The 23,144-nt window shown below is 38.6% G+C and overlaps 1 protein-coding gene across 3 annotated transcripts in view; it reads left to right on the plus strand.

Annotated features, from left to right (window-relative positions):
- The first annotated feature begins 5,994 nt into the window (after window positions 1–5,994).
- Window positions 5,995–23,144, plus strand: part of STEAP4 (STEAP4 metalloreductase) — a 38,866-nt gene continuing 21,716 nt past the window's right edge. For all 3 annotated transcript variants that reach the window (XM_009002516.5, XM_078342918.1, XM_009002517.5), the window contains exon 1: window positions 5,995–6,097. The gene's annotated coding sequence lies outside the window, so the exon portion shown is untranslated. The remainder of the gene's footprint in view (window positions 6,098–23,144) is intronic.

Here is a 23,144-nt window from a genome sequence, read left to right on the forward strand (position 1 = left end):
GAACAAATATATATGCTTTTATATCCATAGTTTGTCTATGAAAGAAGCCCAATATATCATCAGCATGGTTGCCTCCAGACAAAGGAGCTCAATGTCTACAGAAAATAGCTTTTCAACATACCCCTTTTTATATTTTGAATTTTTCATTAATTCTTTAAATATTATAGTTAATTATTTAAACTAACATGTTATGTAACATAAAACAATCTACATAAACTAAATCAATTGGTTAGCAAATATTCTGTGAGCCTAAATCTGTATTTGATACTACAGAATCATCTATAGTTAATATCAAATACTACATATCATTACCTTTAAAGAAACCCTAAGAAAGAAAATAACTATTCACAAGTAATTGATCTCTACAGTCAAAAAAAGTGAAGAAAACAAATAGCCTCATGTGTTCACTATTCTTGTCCTTTGCTTTTCCTCCCATGATCAGCTTTATACTATTTTCATTGCTAATTCTATTTGAAAGTGAACAGAACTACATTCACTCTAATATTTTTAAATTTATTTTTGTTTCTTCTTTGGCATGTGAAAAATCTAACTAGCCTTCCTTTACTGGCACTAGGCACAAATTGCCTGGACTGGAATTCCCATTGTTAGTAATACTTCCAATACGAACAGTAACTACCACTCAACTATTGATTCATAGCTCTGCTAGCAGCTTGATATATCATAGTGTGTACCAGCAGGCTGGGTAAAAGGAGATGACATATCTTCAGTTTTTGAATTACAGAAACAACATCTCTGTTAACACCAGCTGCATTTATCAAAAAAGTTAACTCAACTAAAATATTTCTCCATCTCTTCAAAATATTTTGCACATCTTGTTCTTTGGTAACATCGTACTTAGGTGACCTCTTCTGAGGTCAGCAGGCGTGGTCTTGGGTGGCCTCCAGATTTCTATTGGTGATAGTCAGTCCATAGCCCTGCCAGTGCCTTGGAAGCCTCCAAAAATTAACACAGACCTTGTGACCCAGGGAGTCAGAGACTCAGATAAAGAAGACAGGATTTCCTGCCTGTTTTCAGTTCCCAGAAGTAGCTGCAGCAGTCTGTCACTTCTAGGTTTTGTCAGTGATATTTTAAAATTTATCATTCCCTTATCCCACATAGGCAATTCTTCCTCTTTGACCTTCTGTTAAACCTAAAAGTCAAGTTCCTTAGGTCTTATTTTTAAGTTCTTAATTTGTCATTCCTGACATTATCCCTAGTCCAGACTCCAATACTGTCAGTGTCTGATATATTTTCCCATCGGTACTTTTTTTGGGTACAGGTGGGCAGCAAAATGTTGTTTGGTTTTGCTTCCTTGTCTGTGTTGGCTGGAATCCTAGAAATTGGTTAAAACCAGGTCAGTGGCCTGGTTTCTTCACTATACCCTTTGCAGTTTCCGGAAAATGGAGGAGGATTCTATCTGTCCACCCCCACTAGAATAGGAAAGAAGTAGAAAAAAAAACGTTTCCTGAGACAGGAAAATTAATTTCTGAATATACCAGGAAGTAGCTGAGAAACTTCAGTCACAGAAATTGATTATTTATCCAAGTCTCAAAGCTACTACAAGAAAACTCAGAAAGGTTTTTATTTTGCTTTGTTTTCTTTAATAACAAATGCTTTCCTCATTCTGACCACATGTTCTGATGAAGCCACATCAGTAGGCATTAACATCACACAAGCCTGACTGAGCAGGTGCCCTTCTCACCCTAGCCAGTCCCATTTTATACAAATAACAGACACTCAATTATTGACTCATGTCACTAAAGAGCCCAGAGTATACAGCTTTCTTCAGATATGGCACTCTAACAATTGCAGAAATCTGTCTCTTCTCATCTCTTTGTTCTCTTTTCCCCTAAAGTGGCCTCTTTCTCAGGCTGACTTTCTCATCACAGTGACCAAGGCTTATTTTGTAGCAGTTCCACAACCGTCTGTAAAGAGTGTGCTGCTTCCCAGGTTTTCCAGGAAAGATTCCTACTGGCCCAACTTAGGTCACATGTCATCACTGAACCAATCACTGTGGACAAGGCTTCGCACTTTGAATGGCCAGGCCTAAGTCAGGTGCTTGATCCTGGAGCCGGAGCAGTGCCGTCGGTTCATCTTGAACCACGTGGATCAAGATTGTGCAAGGGCATTTATCAAAGGAAAACGAAGATATAATTAGAGAAATGGATGCAGCAGGGCCAGGACTAGAGCAGGCAAGTGAGGCACCAAAGGAGCAACATTTAAGAAGACACTCATTTTCAGGTTCGTGCAGACTGAGTTTTGAGAGTGAGCACCTCCACAAATTCGGTGCCCTAGTCTCTTCATGTACCTCACCTTCTCCTGGTCCTGGATGCTAGGTAAGCAAAAGACAAAATATTCCTTACAGCAATACTCAAAAACACTCCTAGAGTGCCTGAAATTCTTTTCATAGAGATTCATTTTGGTGGGTTAGGCAGAGACATCTCCAGCAGTCCTTAAAAAAATTTTTTTTTCAAAAAGAGCTAGAGAGCAAATCTTTAAGTCAATAACAGTTTTGCATACACACGCTAATTATAGACTATAAGTCAGTCACCTCCTGGTCCAGCACCTGTTGGAAGCACCACCCTACCCCACAGTAAGGTGTGGAACACTGTAAGGAGAGGCCTTGGGGAAGAGGAATAAATGGGCAAGACACAAGGTAGTGCAGAGGGGAGCCCCAGAAAAGGAGAAAAATGACACTGAAAGGGAGACACAAAATGTTAAAGGCAACTTTTACTCAATCACTTAATAACATTAAATGAGCACTGGCTCTAGGCCTACTTCATCGGTTTGCCTTGATTCTGCCATTTGGGGCCTTTGGCATACTAGGATGGTGAGAGAGGAAGTAGCAGGAAAGACTTAGGGGCACAGTATATATGGAAATCCCTAAGCAGGAACCCTGTGATTCCCAGGAACCCCAGATGTGCACGACATCTGGGAAGGTTTATGTGGAGCACTGATTATAAAACTACAGGAAGAAGGATGAATCCTGCCAACAGGAAATCCTTGGGTACTCAGGTTGTTGGCATCTTCTGGAAGCTTAATTTTCCCCTATGGCAAGGGTTTACAGAAAGACTAGGAGGGTTATGAATTGTATGTCCCTCCTAGGCCCAAGGGGAAAATCAATCTTTAAACCACAAGATAAATACATCAAGTGCCTCTTAAGTTCTGCACTAATAAAGCCATTTTTTTTCATCCTTCATATCCCAGTAACTTAATCTTCCTTTTCTAGAACTCTAGTTGCCTTCGGCAAAGAAAAGAACTTACATAACTGAAATATATCTGCCTCTCATAAAAATCTCATTTCAAAGTTTTTATCCACCTGATAATAATAATGTTATAAAGCAATGATTCTGTTATTACTTGGAAGATGCATTTGAGAATATGGTTGTCCATTATATCAACTCATAATGGATCAAGACACCACCTAGAAAACCAGACTGACCAGGTCCACAGACCCAGCTTCTGCTTCTTTTTTTTTTTTTTTTTTTTTTTTTTGAGTTCAAACTTCACTTCTTTTTTTTTTTTTTTTTTTAATTTTTTATTGGATTATAGGTTTTGGGGTACATGAGCAGAGCATGCAAGACAGTTGCGTAGGTACTTCTAAATGGCATGCATCCCTGCAGGTACTCTCTTAACCAAATGCCCATAAACCTTGAAATTTTATAACTCATCCCTCTGTTTATCCAGCAGCTTTCTGCATATAAAATAGTTTCCACAGGATGTGTCTATAGGAAAAGAATGTGATGGCTATAATACCTGGTGCCCTTAGCAACTTTATTTTCACAATAACTATTCACTTTATATTCCATTAACAACTAACAAATCACCAATTGGCTTGTATCAGATTCAGTGTGCTAATCAAGCTTCTTTGCCCATCAAGGCTTAAAACCAAATGGTAGACAAGGGGCAAGTCTCCAAAACTGTGTTGACCATCTATGAAGACTATTAGGGACATGCAGCAGACCTTCTTCCATGAGTATATACCCCTCTTATACCTATCAGTCTGCAAACTGGGAAAATCAGATGCTATGAAATCAATGAATATTTTAAGCTCTTCCCTGATCAAAGAATACTGTCAGATGAACTTTTAGCAAAATATAATAATTGGCAATAGATGTATTAATTAATGAGTACAATAAATATTAAGTACCCATTACACTCATGCACCACCTAACAATGTTTTGGTCAATGACGGACTGCATATAAAATAATGGTCTCATAAAATTATAATGGAGCTGAAAAATTCTTCTTGCCTAGGGACACTGTAGCTGTCATAACATCATAGCACAATACATTACTTGCATTAGGGGTAATGCTGGTGTAAAGAAACCTACCACACTGCTGGTCATATAGAATAAGGACATAAAGGCAAAAAGTATTTTGTACTGCTGCACAATATGTGTTTTAAACTATGTTGTTACAAAACAGTCAAAACATTTTTTTAAAAATTAAAAGCTTAAAAAGTAAAAATGTTACTGTAAGCTAAGGGTAATTTACTATTGAAGAAAGGAAAATATTTCTTACAATAGCATAGCCTAAGTGTAGTGTTTATAAAGTCTACAGTAGGGTATATGAATATCCTAGGCCTTCACACTCACTCACTGACTCACCCAGAGCAACTTCCAGTCCTGCAAGTTCCATGCATTTTAAGTGTTCCATACAGGTGTACCATTTTTATCTTTTATACCACATTTTTACTATACCTTTTCTATGCTTAAATATGCAAATACCACCGTGTTACAATTGACTACAGTATTCAGTACAGTAGCATACTGAACAGCTTTGTAGACTAGGAACAATCAGCTGTATACCATCTAGCTAGGCGTGTAGTAGGTGATATCATCTACATTTGTTTAAGTGCACTGTATGATGTTCACACAATGACGAAACTGCTTAATGAGACATTCCTCAGAATATATTTAATAAATTGCTTAATGAGGCATTTCTCAGAATAAATCCCCATTATTAAGCTATGCACTTTCTAAGTGTTGCGGAGAATTCCAGATGGAAAAGGCTAGGATGTCATCCCTCAAAGACGGCAGTCAAGGACAAGAGACACACATGATAACTCTTTCAAAAGGCAAATTGTCTTAATTGCTGTACCAAAATTATAAACTACTGTATAAAGAAAGAAAATATTGATTGCAAATAGTGGCTTGGAAAAGACTTCTTGAAAGACACGGGGTCTGAACCAACCCCACAAGAAGCTATGAGGAGAGCTGTAATCCAGACAAAGGGAGGGTTGACTCAACAACCCTTTTCCATGGGAGGAACAGGCCTCCCATGTGACTGGGCCTCTAGAGCTTGGCAAGTGTATGCTTTGGAATTTAAGACCTATGGGTGGGTGGAGATCATTGGGAGGACCCTGGGATTTTGATTACAGAGAGTGTAGGAACGCTTTGCCCCATAGATTGTCAGGATTATTTCAATCTTAACCAGGGCTGTGGTTTTTGACCTTCTATGTAGAAAGACACATCAATTCATATGATAAAAGTATCCCTATCCCTCTTTCATTTGCGTTATTTCTTTAATCTACCTAAATTAAGACCTGAAAACGCAAGCTCTTCCAAGTTATGCGCCCCATAAGAAGCCAGGGCTTCCAGGCAGAGGGGAAAGATACCACCTTTTCTGTAAACTGAGACAAGATGGCTAAAGAAATGGCTAGCATCCTAGTCCAGGTGCTGTTTTCTCAGCTACTCTAAGAGATCCTTCTACTTCCTTCAGGAGAGGGGGACTCCTAGACTTTTCCAAACCTCAATCACCCTGAGATGCACAGATGCCAATGGCTCGGGAAAAATCCTTAAAATCCCCGCTTCCCGGGGGTCAGGGGCACCATCTACAGCAGCGCAGCATAGAAATTCCGGTCCTTCCAGCTGCTGGGATTCTCAGCTTGAACTCTTCCAGGAAACAAGTTCTTTTCCGCTTCTCTTGCGAAATCTAGCGGGCCGTCCCGCCCTTCTCTAGCTTCTTATAGAAGCGAAAGCCACAAGCCGCAGCACTGAGCTGCAGACGCCGCGAAGCTTCGCTCTACCTGCCCGGCCCGCGGAGCTCACCGGCTGCGCTGGACGCTTCTTCCTTGGAAGCGCCTCTCCCACAGGTGGGTCACCTTTCGCCGCAAGGCTCCCGTCCCTCATCTGCCTCAGCTCCCCTCCAGTCCCTGCTGCTAGCACCCCACTCCCTAGCCCCGCTCGCACTGAGGAGCAGGTGCTCGCAAACTCCCCGCCGCGCCCTGGCATCTCTTTCGGGGAAAGTCACCTGAGGCTGCCCCGCGATTCAGCAAGTTTCTGACTTCCTGAAGCTTAACACTCACCCCTACCCCAGGGTGCAGAGAAGCCCAAAGTGGGATAACTTAGGAGGTTGGATTCTTCTCTGCATCTTACTTTTGGATTGGCCCACTCTTGGGGCGCCCATCAGAAAGTAGGCTGGAAGAATGTGGCTTTAGCAATCTTCACTGTCTCAGATCCAAGGCTGCTTCTTGACCAGGAACTAGAAATTTGTCCTGATACCTGCAACCTCTTCCATCCTTGATCTTGATGTAAATTTCCTTATGCAATTTAAAGGTTATTTTTCTGGAGAAAGATTGTTCAGAATATAATTTATTGTGAAGAGTAAATGAAGCCTCAGTTCCCCGTTTGTTTGTCCAGAGACAGAATTGTATTCTTTTTCCCCCACCTCTGGATGGTAATTTAGGAATTTTTTTTTTTTTAGTTTGACTCTCCCTCTGTCTCCAGGCTGGAGCACAGTGGCACCATTTCTGCTCACTGCAACCTCCACCTCCAGGATTCAAGCGATTCTCCTAACTCAACCTCCTGAGTAGCTGAGATTATAGCGGTGGGCCACTACACCCAGCTAATTTTTGCATTTTTAGTACAGACAAGGTTTCACCATGTAGGTCAGGATAGTCTCGATCTCTTGACGTCGTGATCCACCCGCCTAAACCTCCCAAAGTACTGGGGTTACAGACATGAGCAACTGCACCCTGCCTAGGAACTTTCTTTAAAAGAGTGCTGTACTGGAGGCTGGGCATGGTGGCTCAAGCCTGTAATCCCAACACTTTTGGAGGCCAAGGCCAGTGGATCACTTGAGGTCAGGAGTTCAAGACCAGCCTGGTCAACATGATGCAACCAAGTCTCTACTAAAAATACAAAAATTAGCCAGGCATGGTGGTGGGTATCTGTAATCCCAGCTACTCAGGAGGCTGAGGCAGGAGAATCGCTTGAAACTGGGAGACAGTGGTCTCAGTGAGCCGAGAAAGTGAATTGGATGGAGAATAGAGAAGGGGAATAAAATAAAAGGCTAGCTATTGGGCCAGATGAACCACAAAGTTCAACTCTAATAAGGTGAAAAGCCATGACAAAAGATGCCTGCAAGTTTGAAATATATAGAAAATATCCTTAATGCTACAACTATAATTCAGTAGTTATATTATTTTTCTTAATAACACAGGTTCCATTTTTATAAGGAAACTCTGCAGCTATGGGGGGAGAGTCTCTTCCCACAGGAGCATCTTAAAGTTCTACCACATTTATCATTCAGCGAATACTCTCAGCTTTGTCCTTAGCCTTGCTGTGTGAGAATGTCCTATTCCCTACAAATGGCAGTCATATAAATGTCACTCACATAAGAGAACACTTTTTTTTCTGATACAGTAGGTATAATTTTATAAAATGGCACATTTATTTGAAGGAGTAACTTTTTTGAGATGTGGCCTTTTGCAAGGTCCCAAGTTTTTCAGAATGCTGTGATTTAGCACAATATGAGATTCGACCTGCATGTATTTTACCTGCATGACAAACACTGCCAGCTCAGAAAACAGGATGAGACACTTCCTATTTATCAGGCTCCAAGGTTGTAAAGTAAATGGTACATGTGTACAGAGAAATTGGGTCATAGCACTTTTTCTATTTGGTAACATTTATGGTTCCACTGAGGTTCATATTGTTCACATTGTTGAAGTTCACATTGTTCAGAAACCAGGTGTGCAAGGCCTAGCCCTAGCTGAAGAACAATTTCCAGACTTCTGCCTCACTAAAGCTTGCTAACTGTTGTTTAGAAGGAACTAAATAGATTTTTTAAGCTTGTTAATAAATTTAAAACCCTAGGCCTTGCACTGTGTGTGTGAACAATTTTAAGAAAATTAAGTTTGGCCAGGCGCGGTGGCTCACACCTATAATCCCAGCACACTTTGGGAGGCCAAGGCAGGTGGATCACGAGGTTGAGAGATCGAGACCATCCTGGTCAACATGGTGAAACCCCGTCTCTACTAAAAATACAAAAAATTAGCTGGGCACGGTGGCGTGTGCCGATAGTCCCAGCTACTCAGGAGGCTGAGGCAGGAGAATTGCCTGAACCCAGGAGGCAGAAGTTGCGGTGAGCCGAGATCGCGCCATTGCACTCCAGCCTGGGTAACAAGAGCGAAACTCTGTCTCAAAAAAAATAATAAATAAATAAATAATAAAAATAAAAAGATATAAATTCTCCTTTTAAAGGCTGGGTAGCTGATTCTGTAGTCAGTCTCAGAAATACATTCCACTGTTTTGTTTATCAAATGCTACTTAAAAATCATTTGTTTTTAATCTTAGGAAAGCTGATAAGTTGCTAGCAAACACACACACACACACACAGCAATACAGTAGTCCTTCAAAACCTGAATATTGGGCACTTTTCTGGGGCACTTTGTAGCTAGTTTTCTCTGGGCTGTCCTCTAAGGAGGTCATTTGCTAGTGCCTGCAGCTACATCTACCGATAAGTCCTACAATAACAATGCAGAATAGAATGAGGATAGTGAAGTTTTCTGGGTGGGTTTTTGTTTGTTTGCTGTAAGTTTACACTAGGTAATGATAATATAAGGGTTACAGAGATAAGGCCTCTGAAGTTATCTGTTTGGCTCTGTTCTTGATAGATTTAAAGAGAATGGTTCATTAGTTAATTAAGAAAACTTCCTGAACAGTTCCATATGATGTGTTAACTCCACTCAAGACATTTCTAATGACTTTTAGGTCATTTCTGAAGTGATGTGAATTAACATTTGTCCTTTTGTTGAGAAGAAATCAGTCCTGGAAGGAATCAAACTAAATAAATCACTAAAGAATAATTAATGCATAAAATAAGGCATGATAAGAAAACATACTTGGCCTACATACATAAACAATTTGTTCTTCCCAAGTCATTAAGGAATAGAAAACAACGAATCCTTGTGCTGTTTGAAGATCCTCTTTCAGAAATATATCACTGCAAAAGAAGACGCTATTCTACTAAAGGAAGTATGTCCACTCTAATTAACTAGGCAGGTCATTGACATCCCAATCTAAATTCTTGTCTACAATGTTCTACAAGAGTTTATTCAGCCATGTGTGGAGAGGTCTTACTGTACTGTCCTTTGGCAGTCACACAGTCACATATTTCTGAAAAGCTATTTTGAAAGGACTTTTCTTTTTCTTTTTTTTTTTTTGAGACAGAGTCTTGCTCTGCCTCCCAGACTGGAGTGAAGTGGCAGGATCTCGGCTCACTGCAACATCTGCCTCCCAAATTCAAGGGATTCTTTTGCCTCAACCTCCCAAGTAGCTGGGATTATTGGCACCCACCACTATGCCTAGCTACTTTTTGTATATTTAGTAGAGGCGGGGTTTCCCCGTGTAGGCCAGGCTGGTCTTGAACTCCTGACCTCAGGTGATCCATTCACCGTGACCTCCCAAAGTGCTGGGATTACAGTCATGAGCCATCACATCCATCCGGACTTTTTTTTTTTTTTTTTTTTTTTTTTAGTGTAGATTATGTGACCAATCCTAACATCAAGATAAAGTTCAAAACCATATAGTATATCTCTTGGAAGATTCTTAGTAGAATACAAGTTAGTCACTTTGGCCTCAGCACCCAATATTTTTTGTTTTTGTTTTGTTTTTATGTGTGTGTGTGTGTTTTGTTTTTTCAGACACTCCTTCACCCAGGCTGGAGTACAGTAGCATGATGCCAGTGCACTGAAACCTCCATCTCCTGGGCTCAAGCAATTCTCCTGCCTCAGCCTCCCGAGTAGCTAGGATTACAGGCATCCACCACTGTGCCCACCTAATTTTTGCATTTTTAGTAGAAAGAGGGTTTTGCCATTTGTCCAGGCTGGTCTCAAACTCCTGACCTCAAGTGATCTGTCAGTCTTGGCCTCCCAAAGTGCTGATATTACAAGTGTGAGTGACCAGCACCCAATATTAAAGAAAACAAAATAATTGAGAACAGAGCCAGGGTTCACAGAGCTGATGGCACCAGCACTGTGAAGCATGGGAATAGGAAAGGATAATTAATGGTCATCGTTCATCGTTCATCATTCATCTTTCATCTATACCTGCTCTTTTTACAGGGTGTGAAAACAGTTTTGAGCTCAGTTAAATTGTGGATGCAAAACCTTTGCCCAGACTCTGGAAAACTTTCTTGTTCTGCTTCCCAGCAGATTCCAATTTCTCCTCTGTGCCTGTGGGCTCCCATCCTCTCTGCACGCTCCTCTGCTCTGGCCCTTATACTATGCATGCAGCAATTTGATTATATCCCTTCATCTTTCCCAAGACCAAAGCTCCTTGAGGATAGGGACCATTTAGTTTCTCATTTTATCCCTCTTGGTTACACAGTGCCTAGTTATTTATAACCACAGCATGGTTATTAAATAAATCTCTGTTGAAAACAAGGCATTGCTAGTAACGCTGATTTTTATTTTTGGAAGATGCTTACCTTATGGACATAGTACATAATAAGTATGAATGCAGCCTGCACAATATTCGTTAACAGGGTCAAAGTGCAGGGACAAATTCCACCTTTTAAATACCTGCCATTTGGTGAGAGGCATGAGGTTGCTTTGTACTGTATAGCACACATAAAGTGAATAGTTGACATTATTATGATTTTTTATTTAAAGTAGAAGGAACTGCAGGAACCTAGGTGTTTCTATTCATTTACCTTGATTCAGTGTCCCTATTATGTTGCTTTACTATATTGTAGTTACAAATTTATTTGTAATATTTTATATTCTAATTCATTTTAAAGAGTGATATGGGGCCAGACGTGGTGGCTTGCACCTGTAATCCCAGCAGGAGGGTGAGATGGGTGGATCACCTGAGCTCAGGAGTTTAAGACCAGCCTGGCCAACATGGTGAAACCATGTCTCTACCAAAAAATACAGAAATTAGCTGGGTGTGGTGGTGCATGCCTGTAGTCCCAGTTACCTGGGAGGCTGAGGTAGATGAATAGTTTAAACACAGGAGGCAAAGGATGGCGCCACTGCACTCCAGCCCTGTCTGGAAAAAAACAAGGTACCATGGCTCATGCCTATAATCCCAGCACTTTAAGAGGCTGAAGCGGCAGAATCACTTGAGACCAGGAGTTCAAGACCAGCCTGGGCAATGGCGAGACCCCATCTCTACAAAAAATTAAAATTAAAAAATTAGCCAAGTGTGGTGGTACATACCTATAGTCCCAGCTACTTGGGAGGCTGAGGTAGGAAGATCACTTGAGCCTGGGAGGTCAAGGATACATGAGCCATGATCATGCCACTGTACTCCTGCCTGGGTCACAGAGAAGGCCCTGCCTAAGAATGATATGCTCTTCTTCAATACCAAAGTACTAAAGTGATTTCTTCATTCTATTCAATTCCCTGACATAAGCAGTAAAGAAATGGGAGGAAATTGAGGAGAAAGCAGTTAGCAAGTTGGTAGATGGTTCACTGGAGTTAGTAATGAAAGTGTGCCAGTTACCTCTGGTTTTCATAGTTGAGATCCTAAACTGCACTTACCCTGTTTTTGAGGTGTGTCTGAATAACTGTAAAATATGTGCTGGGGATGGTGGTAAACAGATGGGTCCCTTGGGGAACCAAGAGTCTAAAGGTATCAGGTTTATAGTCAAAACTGTGTTGAGGCCATGTGTGAGGTGGAGAGGGTCTAGAACCTTTGTTGGGGTAGGGAAACCACATTGAATCTGTTTTCATAAAGAATCTAGGAGCCTTCTAAGAAGTGGGGACCCTAAGAAAATAGATTTGTGCCTAAGATTCATCCAGGACTGGGAAAATGGTATTATCCCATCAGCCCAATTATTTTCCCATTTTTGTGGTCACATTCCAGAGTCTTGGGGAAAAGGGGAGAAGGGGCAAGGGAAGAGCCAGTGGTATGTTGGTGAATGGCTAAGGGGAAAAAAAGTCCTCATTTGTAGCATTTGGTGATTGTCATAAGGTAAAACTCCTACCATGACTAATTTCAAGCTCCCAGCTAGCAAGCTGTCCCCATCCACATCACTGAAAGACTAAGATTAAAAACCTAAAAACTAGGCCAGTCATAGTGGCTCATACGTGTAATTCTAGCACTTCAAGAGGCCAAAGGTGGGGAAGGGGTCTAGGAGCCATGGAGGAAGGGGCTGATCACTTGAGTCCAGGAGTTCGAAACCAGTTTGGCCAACATGGCAAAACCCTGTCTCTATTAAAAATACAAAAAAAATAAGTGGCACGCACCTGTAATCCCAGCTACTCAGGAGGCTGAGGCACAAGAATCAGTTGAACCCAGGAGGCAGAGGTTGCAGCAAGCCGAGATCACACCATTGTACTCCAGCCTCTGCGACAGAGCAAGAGCACATCTCAAAAAATAAAACAAAATAAAACCCCTGAAACTAAAAAGAAAGAGCTGTTTCATTTAAAAATATTTATTAACTAGCACTGCTCTCAAGCTTGTATATCAGAATATTACAAAAGGTTAGGGGAAGAAATTTCAAGAGCACTTTCTCCCCTGGGGTCAGAAATGGAGCAGCTGCAAGGCCAGATTATACCCAGCAGCTCCATTCTGATGGGCCTCAGCAAACATCAGAGGCACTGGGGCCATGGGGAGTCCTTGCCTCTGAGTGCCATATTAGAAGTTACCCAAAAGAAGATGAAGTAGGCTATATTCACAAGCATTGTGAACTACCCACAGAGATTTCTAAAAATGGTAAGAAGATACCTTAATGTTGAATGGAGTTCCTCCAACAGCAAGGATTGGGGGTGGGGTCAAGATCCACAGAAAAACTGCTCTCTCCAAACTAACTGACAGTTATCAGTATTCAGATAATTCCCATTGGCCTAAATGTGAAGATAAATGTCTATTCCTAAGAAATTCTATTTGAACAAAGTTAATTCAAAATTGAAATTACAAATCACTTCCCAAATATCTCTGACCACAATAGACCTAGAAAAGCAAAACCCACTAATTAACCCTAAATATTAGGGGAGCTGATGCAGATCATGAAATTTAGCAAATGCTCATGTAGTGTGTATAAGCCAAGTGCCACCAAAGCCATGAGATAGAGTTGTTTTTCCGATAGTGGCAATACACTGGTCCTGGTCATGACCTGATGCCTAATCTTTGGTGACCCACAGATTTGTAAGAAGTTGTTGAGGATTTAAAATGTAAATGGAGGTCAAGGTAAATTAACCCAAACACAACCAAATCCCTGACCTTGTTGTCCTGAGTCCTGGACTTTAATCAAATGAACTAACCAGCTTGGACAGCAGATAATGAAACTACCTGATGAAATTCTTGGCCAGAGAATTATACAACAATCTTAATTTATCCTGACAGATACTGCTGAGATCAAAATGTGGCAACATGTATTAATGAGATTTTAATTGAACCAGAATTTCAACAAAGAACGTAAATTTAAGATAAATAATTTTTTCCTAAAATACAATTAAAATAGTTAACATAGATGATTATTACCTCACTTTCCTCATAATTCATTGAGTGTTGGTAAAATATTACGAACAGAATCACTTTAGTTGCCGCATGTGACATAGCTAGTTCATAGCTAATTGTTAGCAATTCATGTAAGTTATGTCTCCACAGAACATTAAAGATTGCCTTTAGTTATGCTCTTGTGACTTGATGAAATTGTTCAAGTTAAGATTACTGTGTTTTTGTGTGCCATTCTATTGTCTAGCACAACAACTAATCAGCAAATTCAGCTGCTATGGGATACAAAACATTTTCTCACCAAACAATTGAAATAATCAGTTTTTTAGCAACCAAGGTGAACAAGTTTCTTAATGTAGAAAAAGAGCTTTAAATGATATATGTACGTTAATCTATAGCAACTAGTAACTTAAGTAGTTACCAGAACTTATTTTGGAAATCACGAGTTGATGATTTGTCACACTACAGGATTGCTCTAATTATTACTTAAACTGATGTGACAGTAAGAGAATGGGCAGCAATATGAACTTATGAGAAGTACACACGTTTAAGAAATTAGATATAGGTTTTGAAAATTAGTTTGGGCAAGCTTTTACTCTCTTTATGTCAAGTTCCTCTCTCCCTGGATTAAAGGTTGTGTTGTGTGTGTGTGTGTGTGTGTGTGTGTGTGTGTGTATTTTTTACAAGAACCAGTTTGCTGTAATTAGAATTAAAATTTCCAATCAAATTATATTTTAATTTCAGAAGGCTTTATCTTAGTTCTGGTTGATACTCAGTTTAAAAGGGATACTAAACACAAGCTTGACGTGTCTTTCAGTGGACCCTGTCCCTCTGATCACATTCTCCAATTCTCACTCACTCAAAAAGATCTACAAATATATAAAAGCATTTCATATGTTCTGGCTATGAAATTATTTTTAAATGTCAGTAATAGCTTCTTTACTAATCTAGTTGCAAATTAGGCTATTTCAAATTGAGTACAAATTGTCCCCAACTTACATAAGTTAATGGTTTAACTTAAGATTTTTTGACTTTACAAGTCCACGAAAGCAGTATGCGCTCGGTAGAAACCATACTTTGAGCACCCAAAGTATTCACTTTCAATACAATATTCAGTAAGTTAAATAAGATAATCAACATTTCCTTATAAAATAGGCTCATGTTAGATGATTTTGTTCAACTGTTAGCTGGTTAAGTATTCTGAACATATTTAAGGTAAGCTGAGCTATATTGTTGGTAGTTTAGGTGTATAAATTGCATTCTGTCACAATATTTTCAACTTATTATGGGTTTATTGGGATGTAATCACATCTTAAATTGAGGAGCATCTGTATTTTTTTAAGAGTTGCCCTTTGCTACCACAGTTAGTTAACACATAAGCACTCACTTTCCCCTCTGCCTGGAAAACTCACCTGCAAGCTCCTTCTTGCTTGTCAGATCTCAGCTTGATTTAAGGTTGCCAGATAAAACGCATAATGCCCACTCAAATTTGAATTTCATATTAAAACGGTGTTTTTAGTAGAATGTGTCCCAAATATTTCAGGGGATATACTTAAGCTAGAAAATTATTCATTGTGTATCTGAAATTTGAGTTTAATTGGCATTATATATTTTTATTTGCTAAATCTGGCAACCCTCAATTGACTGGCACCTCTTTGGAGAGACTTATGCTAACCAGTTCTCAGAAATAGTCTTGGTCTCTCTCTCTCTCTCTCCTCCCTGAATTTTCTATTCCATCACTCTGTTCTGAATTCTTCTGAACACTTACTACCATCTGAAATCATCTTATTTTTATGTGTGCATTGTCCAACTTTCTTATAATAATATACATACACAGGGTTTCTGAAGCACACAAATTCAGAGATCAAGCTTAGCCCTTTTTAAGGAGATAACATTTTTAAAACTCTATGTAAGATCTGTATTCTTCACCTCTTTACCCTCAACCTATAAAACAGTATGTGGTACACAATAGGTAATCAATAAATATTTGATCAAGAAATGCATATATTAAAAGAAAGAATTTGAAACTTATAAATAAATATCACCAGGAAGACATTGCTCTTGCAAACAGCACTACATCTAACTATGAAGCTAAATTTTAAAATATACATTTATATTTTAAAACACCTTATATATGGCTTAAAGATTGAACTGTCCAAGAAATGTTAGAAAAAGACATTTACTATGGGCATTCTTTTTTAAATAAACTGTAATCAGTGGTCTTTTTAAACCAAGGTATTTTGATTTTGCTACAGTAATACATACCTGCCAGTAAAAATATATGTACTTGAATTTGAATATGTTTATCCCTAGACAGCCTTGATCTCACTAAATACAGAAATAGCACCGTGAATAAATTGGATACACTTGTGTGTTCATGTAAGGTTTTCATTTTTTTAAACATTTTTTGCTTTCTAATTGTCCCTGGGATATATTAAAACAAATGCTGTGAATCACAAGAAGACTGACATGGTTTCAGAACCCCCTCCTGCCCTTTTGCCTTGTGATGAAAGGAAACATTTGATTGATGGGCTTCAGCTTATTACAAATATGTTATCAAGTCATCAAGGGCTTTTGGGTTGAAATTCAGAAAGAATAATAAAACAGAAGAAAGGACTAAAAAAAAAATCCTCCTATTTGCAGTCATTAAATTAAAATGAAAAATCCGTCACATCTTATATAGTTTGCAGGTATTGTTTGCATTCCAACTCTATGGGCGGTGCCAAGCCAGATCTCTGGATTTGTGTACTACACTAGTGGTTGTATGTGTCCAGAGGGGATAGTGTCTGAGGAATTTAGATGTTTGGATGAACCATTATTTCAGAATTCAAAGGTGAATTCTCAAAAAGAGAAAGAGGCAGAATGATTTTAATAATGGTTTCACCCAAGTGATAAATGATACACTATGCTGTACTATGTGAGAGTTGCTATAGGGGTACTGAGTAGATGTATAAGTAGATTTGATCAAATAACACTTTCACGGCTCCTGCAAGACAACTCTTTAAGGTTTCCTTGAGAGAGTTGCAGAACAAACCTCATCGACAGTTTGACAAGTCTTGAATCTAGAATACCTTGGATTCCCTCTTTTCTGAGGCCTGCACACATATTCATTTTTGCCTCTGGTTCTCAAAAAGGGAGCAATTCTAGCTTCTCAGCCAAATATTGCTTAGAGGAAAAATTGTACAAAAGGTGAAGTTTCTGCAGCTCCTTACCTCAACATCCTGTCTTCCTCTTATCTTTCCTCTCCCCACCACACCTCTCCAAAAAAAAAAAAAGATATCCTTACCTTTTTCCACTCCAGTGGTTCTCCAAAATGGGTGCTCTTTAGAATCACTTGTTTGTTTTAGTTTGGTTTTTAAAATACAAGTGCCTAGGCTCTACCTCAGATCAATTGATTCAGAATCTTAGGAGGTGTTTCCCTAGCATTTTAACAGCTCCTCAGCTGATTCTAATGTGTTACCAGGAAGAAGAACCACTGTAGCAGGCCATTAAGTGAAAGCTAACATAAGAACTGATCTGGCCGGGCACGGTGGCTCACGCCTGTAATCCAAGCACTTTGGAGGCCAAGGTGGGTGGATCACCTGAGTTCGGAAGTTTGAGACCAGCCTGACCAACATGGTGAAACCCCCTCTTAAAAATAAAAAGAACTGATCAAAGGTTTAAGGCAATGGCTCTCAAGCTTAGCTGTACATTTGAATCATCTGGAGGAACTTTCAAAAAAAAATAATGTCCGGGCTCTATCCCAGACCAATTGGTCTGGACTCTCCAAGAGTCTGGGTCATCAGGCCCTCCACCTGATTCTCATGTGCACTAGTGTTGAGAACCACTGGTTTCTAGTGTAACCCTTGCAGAGTTATTTGTATTTTCATAAGCAATTAAGAAGTTGCTTCAGTGATTGAAGACAGAAAAGAGTGCTGGAAAACATCTGTCTGTCTGTACCACCACCATGTCCTCTGTCTCTCTGAACCTTTTCAAACCAAACTTTGTAGATAGGTTCTTCTATGCCTACTTATCTAATGATGGATCCCAGCATACTATTTTCTGTTACTAAAAATTGTGTCGTGATGATCAAAACTGATGAAAGACTGTTGTCTTTACAGTTGTTTTATAATGATTACCTCCAAAATTTTCATATAAAACTTCTTTTGCATTTTAAATTTGTATATGTCTGTAAAATTAGGAGAGCTAAGAAACAAGTTAGACTCCTAACGATGTGCATAAACTAAGGCTGAGTCTTTACATAAGGAAATCTATCTTTATTTGTATATTTTGTGTGTTTTTTTAGAATAAAAGAAATAAGAGGGATTCATGGGAGCTAATTTTCCCTTACAGGCCTTTATGTACCAAAGAAAGGAGAAGATTTTCTTACCCTTTATTTTTCTATAAATGGTATTATATGCATGGGTATTTATATTTTTTTCTCTTTATGAAATTTCAGGGCAAAACAAATGGCCCATTTTCCAAGTTCTTTCTTCCAAGACAGGAAAGTACCACCATTTAGAAGAGATATGATTAGGTTGTTGATTTTTGTTCTTTTTACAAAAAAGAAATGGGAAACAGCATCTATTCCCAGGAATGGGAGGGACAAAGGGACCATTTGGCCCCAGGCTGTTTACACATAAATAACTTCAAAATTGATTTTTACTTATTTTTAAAATGAGATCTGTTCATATAGTCCATCATACAACTTTAAACTTGTGCCCATTAGATACAGGTTGAGTATCCCATATCCTAAATGCTTGAGACCAGAAATGTTCTGGATTTCAGGGTTTTTTGCATTTTAAGATATTTGCATATATATAATGAGATATCTTGAGAATGAGACCTAAGTCTAACACAAAATTTGTTCATGTTTCATATACACCTTATACATATAGCCTAAAGGTAATTTTATAGAAAATATTTAATAGTTTTGTGCGTAAACAGAGTTTTTACTGCTTTTGACTGCAACCAGTCACATAAAGTCAGGTGTGGAATTTTCCAATTGTGATATCATATCTGTACATTTTGGATTTTGGAGCATCTCTGATTTTATATTTTTGGGTTAGGGATGCTCAGCCTGTATTTACACGCTGCTATTATGCTTTTGTATGAGTTAATTTTTTAGCACAGTCTATATTTTTCTCTGAAAAAGTTAACTACTTTGCATTGAAGTTTTGGAATATTTTTAGCATTTTTTTTTTAAGTGTAAGCATTTAAAGTACTTTTTTAAAATTTATGACAAGATTATGCTAAAATTTATAGGAAGGAAAAGGAACTAGAGTAGCTATAATGGTTTTGAAAAAGAACATGGTGGGAAGAATCACTGTACCCAAGTTTAAGACTTATTATAAAGCTACAGCCATCAACATTGTGTTTCATAGATCGATGCAACAGAAAAGAGAACGCAGAAATAGACCCACACTTCTATATAGAACTGATGTTTGACAATAATGTGAAAGCAATTCAGTAAAAATAAGGATAGTCTGTTCAACAAATGGTCAGAGAGTAGTTATATATTTATAGACCGAAAAATAAACCTTATCCTAAACCTTACACTTTGTATGAAAACTAACTCAAAATGGATCATAGACTTACAAGTAAAATTTTAGAAGAAAATGTTCAGTACCTAGGGCTTTGTGAAGAGTTTTGGGATAAGAGACTGAAAGTGCAATCCATAAAAGAAAAATAATTCAATAACTTGGGTATCATCAAACTTAAAAATGTTTGTTCTACAACAGGCCCTGTTAAGACATGAAAAAAACAAGCTATAGGCTGGCAGAAAATACCTGCAAATCACATGTCTGACAAAAGACTCATATGTAGAATATATAAAGAATTGTCAAAACTCAACAGTAAATAATCCCAAACAGTCCAATTAGAAAATAAGCAAAATACATAAAGAGACTTCTCACCAAAGAGGATGCACAAATAGCAAATAAACACATTAAAAGATATGCAACATCAGTAACTATTAGACAAATACAAATTAAAACTACAATAGAATATCAGAATGGCTGAAATTTAAAAATCAGGACTCATAAATAGCTGGTAAGTAGTAAAATAGGACACATTCGAAGTCAGTATATCCATGTCTTACAATACTAAACAAACACCATATGACCCAGAATTTGTATCCCTGGGTCTTTATCACTGAGAAATGAAAACTTATTTTCCCACAAAAACCTGTGTGTGAATACTCACAGAAGCTCTATTCGTAAAAGCCAAAACTGGAGATGAAGGGTTAAACCGTGGTATGCCTATACCATGGAATACCACTCAGCAATAAAATGGAAGCATTATTGACCGATCTAAAGGGTGTTATGCCGAGTGAAAAAAAATGCCAGTCTCAAAAGGCTTATGTTATTGTGTGATTTCATTCATTCTCAAAATGACCAAACTGTAGTAATTAAGAACAGACTAATGACCTCCAGGGTTTAGGGTTGATAGTGAGGAGGGCAGCATGAGGGATGGTCTAGTCTGTAACCTGACTGAAGTGATGAGTACATGAACATACACATGACATGGAAATATATGGCTCCAGTGTCAAGGTCCCGGTTCAGATATTGTACTCTAGTAGCATAAAACTGGTGGAAACTGGGTGAAAGATGCACAGGGACCTCCTGAGCTATCTTTACAACTTCGTTGGAATCGATAATTATTTCAACAAAAGTTTGATTGCTTTTTATTAAGTATTGACTTATTAAATATAAGAATTTTAAATAGATTCTGTTTGCAATTCTGTTGGACCATGTTATGTTTCTAATATGCTGGAATCCTCAAAAGCTAGAAGAGGCCTGAGCCTCTCAGACCTCTTACCTCTGAGAGGTGAGAGAAGTAAAACTCACCAGCCAGGCTGGCCGTACATCCTCATGGGAAGCCGAGTTGGAAACATCCCAGAAGAACACTGCCTCAGGCTTCCAAGGCCTGTGGGGTGGGATCTGCAAAGAGGCAGATGATAAGCAGGACTCCTCCTGACCCACACCTGGTCCCCCATATGAAACACACACACACACACAGTTTCTCAGAGTCAGCTGTTACCATGGCCTCCCTCGTCATCTTTGCCACCTTTGCATCTGAGTCACTGATTGCTAATCCCTAATGTATGTAAACACCCTGTGAGATCACTTTACCTATCTTGGCTCCCATCTCTGCAAAATGATTCCACAAGAGGCAAAACCAGTCCTGCGGATTTTCCAAACCCAGAATTACTTCTGTTGTTTCCTGTTACATGAGTGAGTTTTGTGGAGAGCCCATGAGACTGAAGGAGGGAAAACCCCTATGTTACAACTGTTTTAACCCACCTTTTCCTTAATAACTCTTCTTCCTATTTACTACCTTTTTTATTATTTTCTTTATTATTTCATATTAGATATAAGAGTAAAGTAGGACTAGAAAAAAATTTTTTAAGTCTTTGAACAAGAAGCCTTACGACCTCCATGAATGCATATTTACACACAGCTATTTTGAGTTACAAGATGCCTGAAATGGGTGTAGCAGCATTCTTTATATAGTACTTACTGTAAAATCCACCCTCAACTTGATCTCCCTTGTGGTTGAGAGTATGCAAGTATTCATATCTTTCTTTTTTTTTTTTCGTTTTGAGACGGAGTCTCAGTATGTTGCTCAGGCAACAGAGTGCAGTGATGCAATCTCGGCTCATTACAACCTCCACCTCCCGGGTTCAAGCGATCTTCCCCTCCTCAGCTTTTCCAGTAGCTGGGATTACAAGTGTGTGCCATCTCACCTGGCTAAATTTTTTTGTATTTTTAGTAAAGGTGAGTTTTCACCATGTTGGCCAGGCTGGTCTCGAATTCCTGACTTCAAGTGATCCTCAAAAGCCATTTTATATAGGGTTTTATTTGTAAGAAGTAAGTGGGACAAGTAAGAGAGTCTTAAGAAATATTGCACTCTAGTTCAGATAATTTATATCTATATAATATTCACAATTATATAAGCATAATTAACCCTTAATTTGTAAAATTTATATAAAGGCTACATTAATTAGATACTTGATTCAATAATAGCTTACCGATCTATTTTAAATAGCCATTTTCTTAAGCACTTATTAGGTCTCAAGAACTGTGTTGAGATACATGAATTCATCTAACTTTCACTGCTGGGCAAGATGTGAGAGCCATAGCACCTGAAAGTGGTCCACTCTCGGATTACTAAGAAGAAATTACTGACAACAGTATAGGTTTGAAAAAGGAAAGTTTTATTAGAAAGAAAGAACACTGCAGAAGGGTGCAGCAGGGCACTTCAGCTAGATAGGATGGAGTGGACCATGGCAGATTCTCCTTAGGAGCATTTATGGACCTTAAGACAGAAACTTGAGGGTAATTTTGACCATATTAGCCAGTAGGTTGTGATAAATGATTACATTTATAGTCATTTTGATGCGTTAGTATCAGCAAGCATTGCACAATGAGTGCATAGCATTCTAGACGTGTAATGAAATTTTAGTTACTTATAAATTTTTTTGAAAGAGTCTTGGAACTAGATGCCTATTTAGATACTAGAGAACTTTAATTACTTTTAAATTCTCTCGATACAGAGTTTCGCCTCTGATGGCCTGTTTGATGGTTAGCAGGTGGTCTTTGCTCCCCTCATGACACTTCTAAATTCCTCAGATACAAAGATTTTTGTCTCCAGCACGTGCTCATGGTCATTAGCTGATTTTCGCCCTCCTCACTCACAGTATCTCTCAAGTCGGTACCAGCAATCCCTCCTATTACAGATGAAACTGAGACACAAAGAGTTTGAGTAACTTGTTCAAGGTCACATTGCTGGTATGAGGTGAAGAAAAATAGGACCATGTAGTCAATAATCTTCATTTAAAAAATTATGAAAGTATAGAATGTAGTGACCAAATGGTCAAAATAGTCTGGAATCACTCTCTTTGAAATGATTAAGATAATCCAAGTGAGAATATTCAATTAACAAAATCCATCTTATTACAGGATACTGGCAACTGCATCAAATCTACATTTTGCTTGCAAATGTTCATCCAGTATGAAAGAGAGAATAAAAATATTAGAATAAAAATTTTTTAAGTGAGAGGATAGGCAGTTAGACATTCTTTTGTGACACAAACTAGTTCTACGGTAGAATAATGAAGGCATTGTTAAGCAGTTTGAAGGTTTGATTTCTAAAACTACGTGTTAACTGATTGGCAACCAACCAATAGAAAGTAAGTTGCTAAACTAGTCTGCATGTGCAGATGCTACTAAGAACTTTTCAAAGGCACAGCTGCGCTTTTATACAAAGGTCCCTGATCATCTACAGGTACTTTCCCACATATGGTCATGACATTTGATGACACCCGTTCATGATATCAGTCACCAGCTGGTTTATAAAATGATTCAGATGTTGTACTTACTTAGATTATTCAGTTTCTGTGCAACTACAAGAATGTCCTGTATTTCTTGTCCTTTTCGGCCTCCCTACAAAGACCTAAATGCTCTGCTTATG

Source organism: Callithrix jacchus, chromosome 11 (genome assembly GCF_049354715.1).
Source record: "Callithrix jacchus isolate 240 chromosome 11, calJac240_pri, whole genome shotgun sequence".
NCBI lineage: Eukaryota > Metazoa > Chordata > Mammalia > Primates > Cebidae > Callithrix > Callithrix jacchus.